This window comes from Apteryx rowi, unplaced genomic scaffold (assembly GCF_003343035.1).
Source record: "Apteryx rowi isolate R43461 unplaced genomic scaffold, aptRow1 scaffold_16, whole genome shotgun sequence".
Classification (NCBI taxonomy): domain Eukaryota; kingdom Metazoa; phylum Chordata; class Aves; order Apterygiformes; family Apterygidae; genus Apteryx; species Apteryx rowi.
The window spans coordinates 4,653,600-4,669,658 of NW_020447863.1; the positions used below are offsets into that span (position 1 = coordinate 4,653,600).

The 16,059-nt window shown below is 47.2% G+C and overlaps 1 long non-coding RNA gene across 1 annotated transcript; it reads right to left on the reverse strand.

The window, feature by feature from the left end:
* Window positions 1–302: 302 nt before the first annotated feature.
* LOC112963039 lies at window positions 303–13,007 on the reverse strand. Its single transcript, XR_003252483.1, has 5 exons — window positions 12,547–13,007; window positions 9,095–9,142; window positions 8,054–8,654; window positions 2,775–3,338; window positions 303–1,111 (listed from the first exon to the last, which is right to left on the reverse strand). It is a non-coding gene; the product is annotated as an uncharacterized LOC112963039 (long non-coding RNA).
* Between the last annotated feature and the right edge of the window lie 3,052 nt (window positions 13,008–16,059).

The window sequence follows — 16,059 nt, forward strand, 5'->3', positions numbered from 1 at the left end:
GCTGCATATCATGTCCCTGAGTGAGGGTCTGTGGTAGGGTTTACAGCAAGTGCTTCATACATTTCTTCTTTGTTTTTTGGTTTTTGTTTTTCTTTTATAATACAGATCACAGCTGAGTGCAGTGGCTGTGGCTGGTGCTGTGTAGAAGATGTTGCTGGCACCCTCTTCTAGAAGCACTGTAGCCTTCTTTTTGTGTACTTTTTGTGTAACATGAACTCGGGGAAGCAGAAGACATTCCTGGAACAGGGATCTGACCTTTTAAATGCTGCTGGTTGAGAGTAACTAATCCCATCAGCCATTTGCAAGGGGAGCTTGGGTGGCAGCAGCCCTACAGTAACAGCCTGCATGCACCCATCCCCACGGCACAGCCCTTCCTCCCTGGGGAGTCACCCCCTTCCCATGCACGAAGGGGTAAATGTGTGTCCGAGCACCTTGTGGAGAAACTCCTGGGGTGCTGTAAATTCACAGCCATACTCACCCAAGGCAGACTAGGAAAAGGAACTGCAGTACAGCTGCATGGCACTGCAGACACAGCTGGAGTGCCTGTCGAGCCTCCAACCCGCTGCCTGGCTTCCCAGAGAGCACCAAATCAGACCCAAACCCTCCCACAGACAGATACGAGCTCACTGCCCTTGTGCGCAGCCGTGTTAGCCTGGCCCTTTGGCCAAGCCAGTAAGTTCTGCAAATACCATCTTGAAGGTAATCTCCCTGCGACTGTCTTGACTCAGGCCATGGCATTACATTGCTCACTCTGGGCTGGCTCAGGTCGTCGTGGATCCAAACCACCAGACTGGTGGATCAAGAGCACTTTGCCACCGCCAGCTCCCACTGCAGGGTGCATTTCTTTGGCAGAACCTTCTCCAACATAGATGCAGAACAATTTGGATACTTACAAAAAACAAAGCAAAACCTACAACCAAACAAAACAAGACCCTGTATTGCAGTCACATGTTCCTCTGCAGACAGGACAAGAGAACAAATGTGTTATTAACTCAGCAGCAAAGATGAGTGTAGTCCTATCACAGGATCACCTCTTACACCATCAGTTGTCCCTCTGAGGATGGCTTGCAGCCACAGCCTGTGCTGGCTCCCAGGATGGGAAAGCCCAAACCTGTAAAGAAACATGCAAGGACTGAATGAGAAAGGAGCCAGTCTAAACAACATATATGTAAAAGAGTTTATTGGAGGTAAATAGGAAGATATTTACAGCAATAAATCCAGCATGTGATCAGCAGAGCAAGGCATCCCTGTCTATCCATGGTTCCTTAAGGATGCAGCAGTCGGGACATCTGCCTGCCCCATTCAGGTCCATTTGTCCCACTGAGTCTGGGAGCCCGGTTTGTGCAGTGAGATCAGTCTTTTCCTGCACTGGCTCAGTAATTAATTCAAACACCTTTTGCACACCAAGTGCTCCCAGTAAATTCACACACACTCCAGTTGAAGAGCAGGGAAAACATCGAGCTGCATGTCCCCCACAAGACTAGGCCAGACTGAACTCTAGGAAAGCAAACTCCCCCTCAGAATTGCTTCCCTGATATTTTTCCTCCTAACACCTTCTCCATTCGCCCTGTTATTTGTGGATGTACTTGCATGTATTGGGATAGGCAGTGCATGCCTGGGAAAATAGCCACAGTGTCACAGAGCTGAGGCACATGTTTGCAAGAAAGTTTATTCTTTGAACTGCGCAGAAAGCAAGTTACTTGCTACTCCTATCTCCTTTTTAAAAAATACCAGAACACAAGGCATAAACTTCAATTCCTCTAACAGTGGAGATCTCCACTGGAGTTAGTTATCCAGCCTGCCTAGGAGAGAGGACTGGACACTTCTAGAGCCCACTCCATCCAGCTTTCTTTTGATGTCTACCTTTGAAAGAGGTCAACGACAGCCCCTCTCAAGCCTGTTACTCTTTATTGGCAGTACAGGGGGTCTGGATGCCTAGCTCAGATGTAGGCATCTACCTTCTGCTAGGTGGTTCCTGCTAAGGTGACTAAACAAACACAGTGTCAACCGATGTGAACAATTTACAAACAACTGAGAAGCAGACAAATGTGTAATTGTATCTCGTGGCTGCTTCTGGATAACAAACATATAATTTATTCAGACTCTCTTCCCTATCTAGGTCTGGATAATGCATCTGTGAGCCTGAGTCAGGTCTGTAAATGGTTGGCAGCAAGAAAAACAGGCCGCATTTGAGCCAAACATTATGTTCAGCAAATAAGGCAGTCAGTTTTGCCATGAACATTTGCTGTTAGGAGCTCAGCGACAGATTCCCTCCAGCACTCAGAGTTTCCCAGTTCTGCATATGATTGCTATGGGGGGTGGCAGGATGTAGGAACTGACTTTTGCCTCTGAAATCTAATCTCATGCTTAAATCACAGACTCTAATAAAAGAGCCATAGCATATTCCTTTCCCATCTATCTGCTCATTAGAAAGTTGCTATTATATTTGGCTCCATTGCTGGGATTGTTCCAAAGTAACCTAATTATGAGATCGTTGTAGTAAATTGCATTCAGTGGCATAACTCTGAGTCACTGGTTCAGGGCACTTTTCCCGTTCCACTCCAATGTAACTAATATAGCAATGGTGAAGAAAAGCAGAAGAAAGTTACAGTTTCCCAGCAGGCAAGACTTAACAAGAAGGCAGCATTTCCAAAGTGAAGTGTCATGACTTTTGGGTGCTCTAGTGGAGGCAAGTTCTCCTAGGAACAGGCTCCTGGGAGTGGTCACAAGTTGAGCACCAAAGATCTCCAGTCACTTTTGGAAATGCTGCTTACCAGCCATGCAGTTGTCAGGCGGAAGTGAAAGGAGACCGAAACCATCCAAAGGCTTCCCAGGGTTACCCATGCAGGAGCAAATTTCATTCTTCTCAGGAGAAATCTACTTTCTATCTACTTGACCCTTTGGAAAGAAGAAAGAAAAGTCACTTCTCTGTGTTGCGGCAAAAACCTCATCCCACCTTAGGCAAGCCTGCTGCTGGCTGGGGGCGTCTCCACCCTGGCTCCCCAACACACAGCACCAGGATCCCAGGAGGAAGAAGGGGCTCGTTCCTTTTCAGTCGTGCCAGGCTCAGCAAAAAGCAGAAAGTTGCAGGTGCAGATCAYGGTGCCTGGAAGATGCTTTCACGCTGGCTACTGCAAGGCAACGAGTCGGCACAGACCTCATGAGGGATGGTCGCGTCTGGCTCAGTAAGCACTCCGCAAGCTCCTGACAGACCTCAGATGCATCCTCATGCCTTCCGGATGATTCTTCCTGGTTTTCTCCAGTCCCTGTACCGCTCCCGGCGCACAGAGTGGACCAGAGGCCTGGAGAAGCTGGGGTGGTTTGATCTGGAAGCATTGCTAGCAAGGCACAAAGTGAGATATTATTACTGGTGTGAGTCAGTGCTAGTGTCAAATCTCTTACATCTAGTGGAGACTCCTGAAAGAATAGAGAATTTTGGCCACCAAAGGGGTCAGTGTGGCTTCAGCACTGCTGCTGCCAAGAGAAGGGTGAATTCTGGATCCCCGTGGAATGGGGTGAGCATTCCCCAGCATTCAAGGTGCCTGGACTGCAGAGACAGAGGGGAGAGCCTCTCCTAGCTCTAGTCTGAGCATCTAAAGCGGAGATGGAGACCCTCGCTGCCTCAGCTGTTGGCAGTCTTGGAAACAGCTGCTAAACTACAGGTGCACAAATATTGTGAGTTCAGGACCCCATGAACAGCTTGTCAGAGCCCCGAGGACTGTCCCCTTTTAAAGCAGACAGTCACTGAAACCAAGCCCTTTGGCTCTTCAGAGCTTCCACCTCAAATGCTTTCAAGCATAGTTTTCCTTAAAACCACTAACAACATCATGCAAACCTAACACTTCTTTGGGCTTTTGYTATCCTTGTTACAGTCCACTCTTGGTTCTCTCAGTGGATTATCCAGGCTAAGGATCAACCACACCACGTGCAGGGACAGCCAGGACAGTCTAGGAGTGCTGGCTCGGCTTCAGAAGCAGCGGGGCTGTGTTGAAGTAAGGCTGTTTGGGTTGACTTATTGGCTCAGGCCCACTTTGCCCTGAGTATCTCTACATTCCCTAGACACTCTGTGCCAGGCTTTTCTGTCTTTACCCCCACCAACCCCTTTGTTATCTGTTTTTATATAGCTTTTGCACTACCAGTATCTTTGCTTTGTCTGAATTGTCCTGTACTTCCACTGGCCTGGCTAGCGGAGAGGCTGTAGGCTGCGTTCGCTGCTGCTGCAAACCTGTGCGAGACAGCTCTGGCTCCGATAGCTGACTGAAGTGGAAGACGGTATTTTTTTCAAAGATTCCTGGCAGCATCTAAATAGGCTGGCACAGTGAGTGTGCATATTCTCCTGCCAGTGCGGAGGGTGACGTGGAGCACAACAGAGAGGCTGTGGGAATCTGCAGTGGAAATCATAGGGGGTGAGGCGAGTCCCCTCTCCATCCCTGCATGCGGGGCAGGGCAACGGCGATCCCTGGGGCTGGCTACTGGAAATCTCCTGCCATTCTAGGTTCTGCTCGGAACTGCTCCTTCTGCGATCCCCAGTGGTTTTGTCAATAAACGTCATCCAGATATACTTTCACAGCTTGTCCACAAACAGGGGAGGGCGACAGTGACGAAAGGCGAGTGGAAGTGGAGTGGGACTGCAGAAGCGGCTGATGAATGGAAGCAGGGAGTGGGGGAGCCGTGAGCCACTTCAGGAGCAGAGGAAAACAGAGCTGGGGGAAAGCTGTGAATGTGAGAAAAAGCTTCTTTACAACAGAGCTTGTTACTATTCAATATCTACAAAAGGAGGAAGATCCCTGAAATCCCTGTCTCTGCTGAGGGCACAGTCAAGAGACAGCTCTGCCATGTCCTAATTAGCTTTCTGGTTTATAACTTAATTTCCTAATTGGTTTTCAAATTAATTACTTGAAACAAACAAACAGGCTGGGGAAGTGGCAGTTCAGGCTTTGTGAGATGAAGCTTCACCTCTTAGCCCTGGCCCAATTCCAGATCATGCTGGGAAGCGAGATGGCCTTACATCCATCTTTCCCAAGGTCTGGCTTGCTGTTATCTCAGGGCTAAGCTCTTACGGTAAGGTTTGGGTGACTTCCTTGGCAATGTCTGCAAATCCTTCCTAAAATTAAATAATCCTCAAATCTCAGATCGCACCAGTTGCTCGCTCACATTCCTCCCAGCATGAGATCGTAATAAGGAGCGCCGAGGCATTAAGCGCTGCGCGGCAGCTCAGAGGGCTGCGTGCACAGTGGGAGCAGCGAGCGTGGTCCACCGTCTCTGACACCAGGGCTGAGCCCTGCTGTGTGCCCCAGATATATACATTCAGTCTAGTTCAGATGTGGGCGTACAGTCGCTTTCTATCAATTAAACCAAGGCAGATATTATCGCTGTCTTTATGCTTTAATGGCAGCTCTTTATCAGCTGTGAGAGGAGAGGTAAGAATTACTTTTTGAGCGAGCAGAAAGTTAGGCAGCCATGGATAGCTGGTACTCGGCTCAGCCTTGAATCAACTGGTAGGAAATTCACTTTTGAGCTGGCTTGGGCTGTGGTATTCCTGACCTGATGCTAAGCGTGATTAAGCTTTCTTGTATTGCTGAGCCATGGCTTGAACTCTTTGGAGAACCAGGCTACAACTGTGACAACCATTTCTGAGGATTTTGTAGAACCAGGCCTACACTGTGTGAACACCTGGCGCCAGCTGCACTCTGTGAGCACTGGGAAATCTGGTCKCAAGGACTCACCACCTAAGAAAGCTTCTCCAGGWAYTGCATTATCGTAATGGGGGTGTAGTGACYGCTGTGAGGACAGCCACACAGCCCCTGCTCGCCCCCTCACCCTGACCCATGACCAGCTTGTTTTGACTCTCCTTAGCCCCTTCCTCAGGTGAGCAAGCTCACAGGTGGGATGAGCCCAGGCTACACCAGAATGACAGTGTCCATGCAGGGCGATCTTAATTCCACTGAAAGGATCTCATTTCATCCCTTTATTTTCAAATACTCTGGGCAGCAGAGCTTCACTTGTTCAAGGTGCAATCTATGAATGACCTGTAYGACCAAGAACATCTTGAGCACTACCACACACACCAGACACGCACATAGACAGACCTAGTGGCTCCARTTTCCCAAACTGGCTGGAGTTAGCTGTTGGAGCAAAATAGTGGCCTTGCCAGTATTTCTGCAAGAGCACAGGGGAAGCTCAGAGATGCCCTTTCCCCAACCACCAGRAAAAACAGCGTGCATCTTGTGCAAACTCTCCCCAGGCTCACGTTAAGGCTTACGCTTCAGCACGATGAGGCTTTGGATCCTTGCTGCATCACTCCCCATCATGGCAGTCCCTCCTACTGCTACAGCAAAACCTTCTGAGCATCTCCAAATATAATTGCAGCAACTTCCTTGGGTCAGGTACAACAGGAACAGAGAGTTAGGGCAGAGGTGGGCTGGGTAAGGCCTGCTGTGACAGCAGTCAGGGTGGGCTGCACGTTCAGCTCAGATTGAAGAGTCTGAGACACCCTCAGGGTGCTGGGCCCTGCACAAATTGTCCTGCTTGGTCCTGCCTTTCCCCCAGGGTAAGGTGGAAGAGTGCAAATGAGGCTGGGTTAGATACCAGCTCCCAGAATTTTTTTGTTTTCTGATGGGGAGTATCTAATTTCCTTAGGCTCCCTTGAAAATCCCAGCCTAAGACATTATCCTGGCTGTTGAATGCAAGTTATTTGATAGCTGCTGGTGAATAAAGTGATTCCACTAGGTTTTCTGCATTACATCATTTTGCCAGCATTGGGGTCCCTCAGACCTAGAGTGCAAGTTATTTTCCAGTGCCTTCCTGTGCTCCTACTTGAAGGCAGCAAGGAAATTTGTCTCTGACCTCAATTATAATCCAACCATCCTATTGCTTTTAAGCTATTCCTCTACCTGGGTTGTCTCCACCCATGGCTGTGTTCCCAGTGCAAATCATTTCACCTGTAGCTATAACCAGTGCAAGGTGTAGTTCAGCTTTGCTGGTCAGAAAAATCAACCAGCGAATTTAGCTCTGAATTGCAGATGAAGAGATTGGTTGCTACCCATGGTCTAGGTACTGATTTTCAGCAAGATGTGGGTACATCCTTACACCACTGCTTTCTCTGTCTCGTCCCTTGGAAGTCTCATCTGCGGAGACGCACTGGGGCTGTGATTATTGCTGGGACTGCTACACGTCACAGGATTAGGATAAATAGTGAGTGCTGTTCACCAGCGCTGCAGCAGTCAGACCTGTAGGAAACTGGGTCACAGGCATCTTTTTACGTCCGAAGCTAGGAGGTGTTGGTGCGCTACTGCCTGAGATCTGACATGAGGTGAATTGTGGATCCCTGGCTGGGAGTCTCTTTAACCGCGCAGCTGATGGACAGCTGTCAAAAATCGCTTTCATTATAAAAACCCAACAATGTTAAGATCACGGTTACCCCAAACATCATTACGATSTTAGACTACGCAATACCTGAACAATAGTTGCGGAGACATATTTAAATTTTAAGGACATGCTGGGTTTTCCTCTTACATCCTTATTTCTATGCCCTATTTTTGCTGCTGGGCAGAAACAAGAAAGAGATTAGTGTAGTGGGTGCAGCCCGRGGGGTGGGAGGAGATGGAGAGATAGTGACATACACTGTAGTGATTTAATATGAAATACTCCAATTACGAAGAGTGTCTAGAGGTTTGTGTCTCATTGATGAATATCATGCATGAAGTGCAGCTGCTGTGCTACCCACATTTTCTCTTCAAGATAAGTTGATTGGGAACCTGAGTCACAAGAAATATGCTGAGTTACAGCATGTCTCTGTAAAATAACAATTCGCAGGTATATGTTGTATCTGTGAGTGTGTCCAATCCACGATATGCTCAGACAGTGCAGCTTCGGAACATGAACAGATCTAATCCTACCACTGTACATTAATACACAACAGATGATATACACATGCACACATTCGTAAGGACAGATATATGTATACAAAAGGCAATCATCATGCCCATCAAAACACACCTGCATCAAGAATTGAGCTATTCACCTTTTGAAAACATAATATGCATTAACTCACCTAGAAGACCAAACTGGACCCGCTTGCTTCTTTGGCTTGGCTACTTGCTTTTGATACTCCATCCAGCCACTGACCAGCTCGTGGAGGATCATCACGTACAGGAGGAAAATAAGAATCCTGGGGTCCATTCGTGGCACTTCRGGATCTGCTTCATTGGGTACAGGACACATTTGATCCAGAGCAATGGAAGGTCAGCCAGAGGGGTGCAGTTCCTGCTGGCAGGGCTCTCAGAAACGGGGGGAGATGGAGGGATGGAAAAGCTCGCTGCTGAAGAGGAGCCTGGCTGGCTGAGTTCGTGCAGAATGAATTAATGCTGTAAAAATCTCCCGAGGGATGAGAGGCTGGTGCCTATTGCATGAAGCAGCATAAACACAGCTGTAGAGGTTACGGCGTTTCCTTTAACAGGGTGGATTACATCCTCTGGGACTCCATTCTTTTTGTCTCCCTCTCACTCGTGCTTTGTCTGCATTACTCTGCAGCCATGAGCTTCCTACACTTTTATCACAGGAGCAGCCCAGCTTCGGCAGCGCCCCTTTGATTGGCTGCGGTGGGGGAGAGTTGGCTGCCGTGCCCGCAAGCCTGGAACGGGAGCACTGTCTAGCTGTAAAGAATAAATTAAAGCCCCCAGTCAATGACTAGGGATTCTCCTAGCTGTCTCTTCCCAGTATCTCAGGATTTGAGGCTGCAGAGAGCCAATGTCAATTTTGAGTGTTACTGAGTATTTTGCAGCTGGGAAATCTTTTCTTCTGCTTGCTTTTCTCACATTTTTATTTTCTTCCCTGTGTTATCACTCCTTATCTAGCTCCTCAGCGGCTATTCCCCCATGGTAAAGCTCTGGAGGGGTACACGATGTGCAAGAAAGCCCTGGTGCCACAGCTTCCAGTCTTTTCCACACTCCAGCTCCTCTCCCAGCCCCTTGACCTCTTTCTTTTTAGCAGTGTAGGATCTTGTTCAACTGAGATTTGTTCGTGACACTAGCATGTTTAGGCCTCTCCCTCCCTTCCCCTCGGAGAGCCTCAGGACTCTGTACTACACACTTACCTCGTATTTCTAGCAGGATAAAGCCATAGCCCAGTCTTGTTTAGACACCTGTATATAAGGAGCAAAAAAAMCCCACCCCTTTTTTCATTGTTTAAAATCAAGCCTAATCTATATCTATCTTCTGTTTCTAAGAACATTTTACACAAAATTCATGCTATTTTAGCGAAACTTTACCACGAGTGAAACAGGAAGCCCTGAACGATTGTTTAAATATCAGGGTTATCTAGAAATGAGAGGGCAGATCAAACAATCTACCTTTGCTTAACGGAGCTGTGCCAGTTCGGTACAGAAGAGCAGGCCCAGAGGAGGGGCAAATACAGCGACCCTTGTGACCCTTAACTCTACAGCACCTATGTAAATACATAAACTGCTAGGCTTGCAGCGTAACACAGTATGTTGTCTGACACATTGGTCAGCGTGATGCTTCAAGGACAGGCACAACAGTCACATAATACACAATTTTGCAATAAATTTACCATGAGGAAGTTTTTTCTTAGCTAACTCAGCTTATGCTACCTGCAGGTTCAACACTTGAGGTGAGAAGTTCCTCAGAAACTTTTGCCCTTTTGAATATAACCGCAGACAAGTGCACAGGAGCCATGTATTTGATAGTTTTACATTAAATACAGAAAGATAAATTTAATGCACATTAAGGGATGCTACTTACTTAATATGTCTGCATGTTAAATAAACCCAATGCTAGTAACAACGTCCCAGTCAGACTTGCAGCTCAAAGTATTGTGTGACTTTTCTTCAGCTAACTAATGTTCTTCTTTCATTTATGGATCCAGAAGAGCTGAATCACCCCCTAATTTAGGAGGAGGTCTTATGGATGTGTGTGAGTAAGTGAATGAAACAAACAAAAACTGGAGGTGTTCTAGCAACTACAAAAATGGGAATACTTGAAGTTCACCATGAAAGGATAGTGGAACCATGTTTCTATAGCAACAGAGACAGTTGCCAGGCTGCAGGAGATAGGTTTTGATGTACGGTACAAGCCATACAATGAGGGATTTTAGACCAAAGACAACACTGATATTTTATACATATGCAATTTGAATGAATAAAGACAACGTGACTCCTTTGTTCCAGGGAAGAGCAGCTTTTTCTGCATAATTAAGGAAAGAAATTACTGGGGTGAGACTGGCTGAATAACACATTACAACTGAATTCTAATTTTATATTAGGTGCTGCATCTTATGAACGCACTTTCAAAAAAATGGAAAGAAAAAAAAAGACCTGCTTGTTGCCAAACATCACAGCTTCATTGACTAATGCTCCTTTTAAAGTCCCAACAGACTGTACATTTAACCACTCTGCCTCTGCTCTTTGCCACCTGGAATATTCGAGCAAAAACTGTCCAGGTCTGAAAAATCTTCTTAAGTCCTTAAAAATTTACCTGAATTTTAAAACAATTTTAGACTCCAGTTCAAAATTTCACCAGTTCATTCTTAATGCTATGTAAGGTAGAAAGCCAATAATCCAGGAGTTATTATCAGAACTCTTAATTTGACAGTTGGTTTCCAAACAGCTTAGTGAATAGTCACAAGCAATAAGTTAATTCACATATGATTCATAAAGGGAACTAAAAGGCTTATTTTACAGAGAATAATACTTCCAATGAGTAATTTGATCAACTCTACTGAGAATCATAGCTAGTTTTGTTCCAAAGAACTATCTCAGGCAAATGAAATATTTCTCCTTTGATCTGCTTCACCTTGCCACTAGGAATAACAGTTATGTTTGTTCAGGGATTATGTGCAGGATTGTATGCGAATTCTCACCACTAAATACACTGGGGAGYGTGCATGGGGGACAGTGGCCATGCCTGACTGAAGTGTGCTTATGCCAATTTGGATTTTGGGAAATCTGCTCCAGTCCTCAGGAATAGAAGAAGAAAAGACCTGGCTATTATTTCTCTTCATCAGGTATTTTATCCCATGCATGCTAGCTGGGGGCTAGAGAAGCAGCAGCGACCTGCGAGCACCCAGMGCTGCACCATGGACCAGAGCTGCCAGGGTGGCTTTGGGCCTACAAGGAATAGAAGCCCGGTCCCGTGCGTACCAGGCTACTTTCTTATTCTCCCTGCTTAGCTCCCTTCCAACTCTATTAAACAGGGAGCACTGAACACAGTCCGGAGCAGCCCCCAGGACCCACCAGAGAGCTGCCGGCCCCGGCACCAGCCACGCAGCGGCCCGGGGCAGGGCAGGAGGGTCCACAACGGCCCGCAGGGGTGGAACTAGCCGTGGTGCTGAAGGGCCCCTCCGGCGGGCGGTGGGGACAGACCACCTGGAATGAACGCCGGGATAGACACAGAGTGTTCCATCCCTGGAACACCAGGACGCAAAGACACCGAGTGTTCCATCCCTGGAATGCCGCAACACCCCGTGTTCCGCCCCCTGGAACATCAGGAGGCAGAGACACCAAGCGTTCCACCCCTGGAACACCAGGAGGCAGAGACACCAAGCGTTCTGCCCCGGGAACACCGGGACACCCAGTGTTCCCCCGTTGGAACACCAGGACACAGAGGCAACGAGCATTCCACCTGGGATACTGGGACACTAAGCGTTCAGCCCTGGGAATGGTGCGACACAGAGACATTGAACATTCTCCCTCTGGATGGCATCCCACCAAGACACCAAGCGTTCAGCCCTGGAACAATGAGCGTTCCACCCCTGGCACATTGGGACACCGAGCATTCCAGCAGGCTGCTGAGACACCGAGTGTTCCACATGGGAACACCAGGATACGGAGCATTCCACCGTGGAATGCTGGGACACTGAACGTTCCATCCCTGGAACAGCAAAGGGTCATACGTTCCACTCCTCGCATGTTGGGCCACCAAGCGTTCCAAGCCCTGGTGCACTGGGACATCAAGTGTTCTGCCCCAAGCCTTCCACCCCGGCACCTTGGGATACTAAGCATACAGCCCCCGGCATGCCAGGATGCTGAACGCTCTGAGGACAGACCACTTGGGGTCCCAACATTCCCAGGGAGGATCCTGCCCTCTGCGTCCCCTCCCCTAGGCCACCCAGCTCCCTGCTCTTCCCTAGCCTGTCTGACATGGGTGTGAGGCCTTAACCCTGCTGGTTGCCCAGGTCCCCATGAAGATGGAGTATTTCCCTCACCCCCAGTGAGGTCTGTGGGATCTGTGTGAGCTCAGTAGCTCCCCAGATGGGCGCTTAAATCCATAGCCTTGAGGCCCTCCTGCCTAGGTTAGGAGGGAGCAGAAGCACCTGCTTGTGTCCTGCTTCAATCCACTAAGGACAAATAATCTCCACATAAAAAGGCAAGAAGCAGTTAGCAAGAGTGCTGGGGACTCCTAAGGGTTTTGTTGGAAAGTTAATTAGGCTATTGCACACTTTGCTAGTCAGGACTATGAGATGGATATGCCAATAAAATGCATACACAAGACTACCATGTAACATAGGTACCTGCATGCTGAAACAGACCTGCAGGCTAGGGCATTGATTTGCTTCTCGAGTAGTCCACTGTTCTGCAAAATGTTTTTAATGAAGAGCCAGGTCCTCAGATGCATCATCTTTCTCTTCTGCTTTGTTTTCAGACAACTCTGCTTGTACAAAAAATGACAAATAAGGCAAAAATGGTTAAAGGCTATATGAAAGAAGCAGGGTTGAAAGAAGAGTTCTCCAAGCCTGAAATGAGAGGGGAGCAGGACCTGTGAGAGAATATCAGAGAGTCTGGGACTCAGGCAGGCTCTGAAAAACAAAAGAAAATGAAGAGCAGGCTCTGGGATGCAAAGTGACCTGCCTCAGGGTTGGCAGGGCAGAAACTCACTCAGAGGACAACTTTTTCAGCTCACATTTAAGCAACAGGTCCTGCAACATAGCTAAGCCACTGATACACTGACAAAATCTCATTCTTTGACAATGGAAGCAGCAGCAGTAGCATGTCAAAGTTTGCAATTACTTTGTGAAGCCAGGATGGAAATGAGGCCAGGCTCCTTTGCCCAACATGCTCATTCCAGCTAGCTGGGCATAAAGAAAAATCCAGAATACGTGAGCCATCACCGAGCCCTTCGTGCACTGCAAGTGGTGGCTCCGAGGAGCATGTCCACTGGTCTCGCTGCTGCAGCATCCCATTCTTCTGGGTTGTATATTGTTAGAACAAAGAGATTGAGGAGCAGGACTCTGTCATCCTGCTACTCAGGGCCTATTTTCCTCTTTGTTGGATGATAACTGGGGACTCTTTACAGCTAAAAAGATTTAAAAAAAAAAAGGGGGGGGAGTTGGTAGGAGCCAGTCAGTATTTATACTCRTTCCAGCCCTAAAGGGCCCACTGCAACACCAAAGATCACCTTCCCTCAGGCTCCTTGGAAGCACCTCTCTCCCAATTCTTGCACTTGGAAGGTGGCACAACTGACAAACAAGCTGGGAAACCCGCCCTTCCAAGGCTGGCCATTGACCCGGAACTCATGCAAACTCCAAATTGCATCACAAAAAGGCAGCAATAATGGTTTTGGGGCAGTAGATCAGGGATGACCTAAACTGTGTGTTTGACTTGTTGCAATTACTGGCTTTTTACAAGAAACTTCTGAGCTTCACTGAAAGGACAGTGATCTATATTCCCCTTGTAGGGGGCCCCAAAATCTGCAGGGATTCATCTAGCTAACAGGATAGTCAAGGACTGGGAACCTTTGACTTCCCCCACATAGGCCAAACCAGAAGATCAGGCCAAGCAGCTCCTACAACAGGTCACAGGGCATAGTCCAAAACTCCTGTGGAGTCGAGAAGATACGGTGATCCCCCACAGCCAGCAGTCAGACCACAAGCATCTGCAACTGTGAACACTTCCACTTAGACACAGTACTAGTAAAGAAGGTGAATCTGAGGTCCTAGAATCTGATGTCTTCAAATATCCCCTGAACAGCTCCCTACTGAGGGGCTTCCTGCATCTCCAGCGCTTTTCTTTAGCCAAAGCCCATGAATGCAGTTCTACCAGTACAGGCCAGATGGGAACCTCCTCGTAACAAGTCCTTTGTAATTACATGATTGTCCATTAGAGATTAAACAGAGACCATTGCACTCATTCTGAGTAGGCCATGGGCTGGTAACAAATCTGACTATAACTTACTGGATCAGATACTACTCTGACATCCTGAATGACGCTTCCAGTTCAGGTCAGGGGAATGAACTTTACCTGCAGACATGTCTGACTCTTTCCTTTCTCATTCACATCCCGTGTGTCCTTCCCAAACTCATGAGAAGTCAAACAGATCTAGAAACACAGAGAAAAGTGGAGATAAAACTGCCAGCATAGCCAGAAGACAGCAGGCCACCACAAGTGGAAAGGCAAAATGATTTCCAGAGAGTTAAAAGAGGTGCTGCACTATCTGTCAGCACCTTCAGTAACCTTGAACGAGTCAATAGTTGATAAATTAAAGGACAATGAACAGATATTCTGAGCTGTATTTCTTTTGAGGATTTTAACTGACCTTACCTACAAATGTGGTTGAAAAAGTAGTCATATAAAACAAGCATTATTAATCATCAGATTGTTTTGTACATTTATGAGTCATCACTAGGATTTTATCAACATTTCACCACTTTTTAATTCTGTTAACCCTGATCAGCCAACGCAGCTTTGGAAGAGCAAATTGATGCTAGTCTGAGGAAAAAAACACCAAAATAATTGTCTCCTGAGTTTTGGATTATTTTATGGCAATAATGTAAGAACCACAGAGTTTAGCTTGACTCAGACTGGATGGGTGGTTACAGGAATTATCTTTCTTATTTCCTCACCATAGTCATTTGCAGGACCTGATAAACAAGGAAAGACACTGATACTCACTTCTGGGAAGCTGCTTTTAACACAGCCAAACACAAGAAGAACAGCAGGTGTGGTCTGATACTGCTCTTTTCTGAGCACAGGCTGAGCCCTGCTGATCAGGAAAAGAAGTGATATGAGGTCATCTCACTGTACCATTTTATAATCCCAGGTGAGATACCTTTGCCCAACGTGCAATTGTTTTACGAGAAAAGGAAGTTGGTTTCTCTGTATCCAACTGTTTATCTTTGTCCTTCCCAGCAAACTCCCCTTACACATCTGGCAGGCCAAAATCTGGCCGCACAGATGCCAAGCTGCTTTCTGTGAAATTATCCCATGGACAAGTTGGACTGATCTCGTTCTTTAGGATGGTCTGTAAATGCTGATAGATAACTCTTTATCCACTGATGGTCCTTCTTGCACTACAGAGGATGGTATTAGCCACGTTTTAAAATATGATTCCCCTAGAAAGCAAGAAACTTTCCAATGTCAGTGTTTCCTACCAGGTTAGGGGCTGACCTATGAACCTAGCACAAAACTAAAAGTAGTTTGTAAGTGAATTCCCAGCACACAAAAACCACAATAGGCAAATACAAACTACTCATGAAACCCAGGCCCCTAAACACCCTAAGTTGAACTGTGGTTTACTCCCAAGCAGAGAGCACCAAGCTGTAAACAGAGCAACCCAGACAGAGCCAGGGCTTGAGCACGCACACAACCACATAACACCCYTCTGCCCAGCCAAGCAGCCAAACCAGGGCCTAGGTGAGGCACAGCTGGGGCAGATGGGCTTTTCTCACACCAACCGTGGCTGTCAGCAGCTCTGAGGAAAGGCTCACATATAGAAAGAGCATCTCTAGTTACCCCAGCCCCTTTCTCTACCTAAGAACAAAGAGACACGCAAACAACTTCTGTTCAAAATGTCGTCTCCCTAGCCAAATTAATTGTGGCTATGTAATGCAGTGCATCTGCAGCTGTATTTCATTTAATCCAGGTAGAATCCATGCTCTCACATGCTGGCTGCAGGAGCCTGGGTTCCTATTGGATTCAGTTTAGAAGCTAGGACAAATGCAGAATATCCTGCTACACTGGCTTTAAGACCATGATGTCTCAGCATCTCTTAGTAACCCCACTAGAGGAAAAGGTTAAGCCGTCTGACCTTACTTAGATGGAAGAGA